The following is a 5401-nucleotide window of genomic DNA, read 5'->3' as shown; positions in this document are numbered from 1 at the left end:
TGCCTTGTCTTACTGATGGACCACCCAGAAAAGTTCTAGAAGAGTTCAGTTCTTGGACTCAGAAATCTAATTATTATGCAATTATAGCCATAATCAATAAATAAACACACCATTTGAGAGGTTAATTTCAAACAAAGCAAGTAATTAGAAGATGAAGACAGGAAATATGGAATAACCAAGCATATTTATCAGTATGGGTAATCATATCAAAACTCAAAACTTTATTGTATCAAAAAATTAATTTAAAAATGATTGTGTGTGTGTATGTGATATAAAAGCTTTGTTTATAACTGAACCATTAAACAGAGAACCACCATTAAGCAATGTTACAGGTCTTTTTTTAAGTATTTCAAAATGTATCTCCATGTAATCACTTTGGAAAACTCTACTAAAGCGAAACATATACCTACCCTATGACCTACCAATCTCACTCTTTGTTATACCAAAGAAAAATAAGTACACATGTCCAAAAAAAGGTATATATGACTATTTATAACAGCTTTATTCATAATAACCAAAGCTGGAAACAAGGCAAATGCTCACCAATAGAATAATGGATAAATAAATGATAGTATATTCATACAATGGAAAACTACACAGCAATAAAAAGAATAAGCTACTGGCACACATAGCATGGATGAATCTCACATATGTTATTTTTGACTGAAAAGTCAAACATACACAAAAGAATATATATGTATGATTCCATTTATATGAAATTCAAGAAGAGACACACTGATAAAGATAGAAGGCAGAATACTGGTTGTCTGGGAGTGGATGGGTGCGGGAGTATAGACTGGCAAGGGGCATAAGAGAACTTTCAAGGGTATTGGAAATATTCTATATCTTGATCTCAGTAATGATTATAATAGGAGAGAAGGAAGATTAGTGGAGATATGTTCTTATACAGTAAAAATTATCAAGCTGTACACTTAAGATTAATGCACTTTACATAGTTTACTCTATGTCTATTATATCTCAAAGAAAATTAACTCCAACACAGACTGTCATAAAAACATAGAAGCAATTTTCCTTAGGCTATTTACATTCAAATTCTAAAGCCAGATGTGTTTCAATGTTCAACACATGTGCATGTCTAAAATGATCAGTCTTCAGCAGACCTGACTGGTTGGCATTACGAAAATGGTGGGTGATTATACAGCCACTATTCTGTTCAAGTAGCTCAAAGGCTTTATGAATGTGATCTCATGATGTGGACATTATAAACAATGCATACATAAGAACAATACATAATTGTGTATCTTGCATTCCAGGAGGCTTAGTTTTATGAAAAAATTATTTTTAAGTCTCACAATCTGAATATAGACTCCTGTTTTTATTTATCTTATTATAGTAACTACATAGCAGAACTGCCATGATTATTATCATAGGCCTTAAATAAATCTTGGGAGGCATCAGAGCCTAGGGACTAACAGGGTTCATTTCTTATATGTATGACCTTGGTCAATGTCCTCAGTTGGGGATAGTAGTTGTGAGGATCAAACACGAATACGTTTATAGGGCTTAGAATAGCATCTTACATATTATGTGCTAATAAATGTTAGCTACTATTATTATTTAAAAGAAATCAGATGGCAAGTATAGAAGAAATTCAACTAGCATGATGTCTCCTTTCAAATATAAGAAAGTCTCAACTTTTGTGACTTTCCTTTGTAAATAAGGGTGCATCAATATTCTCTTGTATCCAAATCCCTGTTGAAAACAGACTATATGGGCATACTAATCTTTTTCTTTTTAATACATTTTTATTGTGAAATTTAGCATATATACAGAACAATGATAACTTTCAAAGTATGATTTAACAAGTAGTTAGAGAATAAATTTCAAAGAATGTTATGGGTTACGGTTCTAAAATTTCAGTTATTTCCTCATTGTGATATATAGTATATATACAGAAAAGTGATAACTTTCAAAGTACAATTTAATGGGTATAGAGCAAATTTCAAAGAATGTTATGGGTTACAGTTCCACCATTTCAGTTATTTCCTTCTAGCTATTCTAATACCCTATCATCTAAATATATATGTATGTGCGTGTGTGTATGTGTGCGTGTGTGTGTGTATATACATACATATATATATATATATATAAAGAATCAGTATTCGAGGCGGGGCAAGATGGCAGACTGGTGAGCTGTATGTTTTAGTTACTCCTCCAGGAAAGTAGGTAAAAAGCCAGGAACTGCGTGGACTGGACACCACAGAGCAATCTGTCTTTGGGCATACTTCATACAACACTCATGAAAACGTGGAACTGCTGAGATCAGCGAAATCTGTAAGTTTTTGCGGCCAGGGGACCCGCGCCCCTCCCTGCCAGGCTCAGTCCCGGGGGAGGAGGGGCTGTCAGCTCCAGGAAGGAGAAGGGAGAATTGCAGTGGCTGCTCTCATCGGAAACTCATTCTACTGATTCAAACTCCAACCATAGATAGACTGAGGCCAGACACCAGAGACTCTGAGAGCAGCCAGCCCAGCAGAGAGGAGACGGGCATAGAAGGAAAACAACACGAGAAGCTCCAAAGTAAAAGCAGAGGATTTTTGGAGTTCTGGTGAACACAGAAAGGGGAAGGGCGGAGATCAGGCCTTGAGGCGCATATGCAAATCCCGAAGCAAGGCTGATCTCTCTGCCCAGGGCACCTTTCCTTAATGGCCCTGGTTGCTTCGTCTATTAGCATTTCAATAACCCATTAGATCTCTGAGGAGGGCCGTTTTTTTTTTTTTTTTTTTTAAATCCTTTTTGCTTTTTCTAAAACAATTACTCTAAGAAGCTCAATACAGAAAGCTTCAAAGAATTGAAATTTGGGCACGTCAAGTCAAGAGCAGAACTAAGAGAGCTCTGAGACAAAAGGCAATAATCCAGTGGCTGAGAAAATTCACTAAACAACACAACTTCCCAAGAAAAGGGGGGTGTCCGCTCACAGCCACCATCCTGGTGGACAGGAAACACTCCTGCCCATCGCCAGCCCCATAGCCCAGAGCTGCCCCAGACAACCCAGTGTGACGGAAGTGCTTCAAATAACAGGCACACACCACAAAACTGGGCGTGGACATTAGCCTTCCCTGCAACCTCAGCTGAATGTCCCAGAGCTGGGAAGGGGGAGCAGTGTGAATTAACAGAGCCCCATTCAGCCATCATTTGAGCAGACTGGGAGCCTCCCAACACAGCCCAGCAGCCCAGAACTGCCCTGGGGGGACGGCACTCACCTGTGACATAGCACAGTCATCCCTCAACAGAGGACCCGGGGTGCACAGCCTGGAAGAGGGGCCCACTTGCAAGTCTCAGGAGCCATACGCCAATACCAAAGACTTGTGGGTCAGTGGCAGAGACAAACTGTGGCAGGACTGAACTGAAGGATTAGACTATTGCAGTAGCTTTAAAACTCTAGGATCATCAGGGAGATTTGATTGTTAGGGCCACCTCCCCTCCCCGACTGCCCAGAAACACGCCCCACATACAGGGCAGGCAACACCAACTACACACGCAAGCTTGGGACACCAATTGGGCCCCACAAGACTCACTCCCCCACTCACCAAAAAGGCTAAGCAGGGGAGATCTGGCTTGTGGAGAACAGGTGGCTCGTGGACGCCACCTGCTGGTTAGTTAGAGAAAGTGTACTCCACGAAGCTGTAGATCTGATAAATTAGAGATAAGGACTTCAACTGGTCTACAAACCCTAAAAGAACCCTATCAAGGACAGCAAATGCCACGAGGCCAAAAACAACAGAAAATTATAAAGCATATGAAAAAACCAGACGATATGGATAACCCAAGCCCAAGCACCCAAATCAAAAGACCAGAAGAGACACACCTAGAGCAGCTACTCAAAGAACTAAAGATGAACAATGAGACCCTAGTACGGGATATGAAGGAAATCAAGAAGACCCTAGAAGAGCATAAAGAAGACATTGCAAGACTAAATAAAAAAATGGATGATCTTATGGAAATTAAAGAAACTGTTGACCAAATTAAAAAGATTCTGGACACTCATAGTACAAGACTAGAGGAAGTTGAACAACGAATCAGTGACCTGGAAGATGACAGAATGGAAAATGAAAGCATAAAAGAAAGAATGGGGAAAAAAATTGAAAAACTCGAAATGGACCTCAGGGATATGATAGATAATATGAAACGTCCGAATATAAGACTCATTGGTGTCCCAGAAGGGGAAGAAAAGGGTAAAGGTCTAGGAAGAGTATTCAAAGAAATTGTTGGGGAAAACTTCCCAAATCTTCTAAACAACATAAATACACAAATCATAAATGCTCAGCGAACTCCAAATAGAATAAATCCAAAAAAACCCACTCCGAGACATATACTGATCACACTGTCAAACATAGAAGAGAAGGAGCAAGTTCTGAAAGCAGCAAGAGAAAAGCAATTCACCACATACAAAGGAAACAGCATAAGACTAAGTAGTGACTACTCAGCAGCCACCATGGAGGCAAGAAGGCAATGGCACGATATATTTAAAATTCTGAGAGAGAGGAATTTCCAGCCAAGAATACTTTATCCAGCAAAGCTCTCCTTCAAATTTGAGGGAGAGCTTAAATTTTTCACAGACAAAGAAATGCTGAGAGAATTTGCTAACAAGAGACCTGCCCTACTGGAGATACTAAAGGGAGCCCTACAGACAGAGAAACAAAGACAGGACAGAGAGACTTGGAGAAAGGTTCAGTACTAAAGAGATTCGGTATGGGTACAATAAAGGATATTAATAGAGAGAGGGAAAAATATGGCAAACATAATCCAAAGGATAAGATGGCCGATTCAAGAAATGCCTTCACGGTTTTAACGTTGAATGTAAATGGATTAAACTCCCCAATTAAAAGATATAGATTCGCAGAATGGATCAAAAAAAATGAACCATCAATATGTTGCATACAAGAGACTCATCTTAGACACAGGGACACAAAGAAATTGAAAGTGAAAGGATGGAAAAAAATATTTCATGCAAGCTACAGCCAAAAGAAAGCAGGTGTAGCAATATTAATCTCAGATAAAATAGACTTCAAATGCAGGGATGTTTTGAGAGACAAAGAAGGCCACTACATACTAATAAAAGGGGCAATTCAGCAAGAAGAAATAACAATCGTAAATGTCTATGCACCCAATCAAGGTGCCACAAAATACATGAGAGAAACATTGGCAAAACTAAAGGAAGCAATTGATGTTTCCACAATAATTGTGGGAGACTTCAACACATCACTCTCCCCTATAGATAGATCAACCAGACAGAAGACCAATAAGGAAATTGAAAACCTAAACAATCTGATAAATGAATTAGATTTAACAGACATCTACAGGACATTACATCCCAAATCACCAGGATACACATACTTTTCTAGTGCTCACGGAACTTTCTCCAGAATAGATCATATGCTGG

The sequence above is a fragment of the Choloepus didactylus genome, chromosome X, assembly GCF_015220235.1.
Source record: "Choloepus didactylus isolate mChoDid1 chromosome X, mChoDid1.pri, whole genome shotgun sequence".
NCBI classification, from domain to species: Eukaryota; Metazoa; Chordata; class Mammalia; order Pilosa; family Megalonychidae; genus Choloepus; species Choloepus didactylus.
This window is presented reverse-complemented; position numbering follows the sequence as displayed.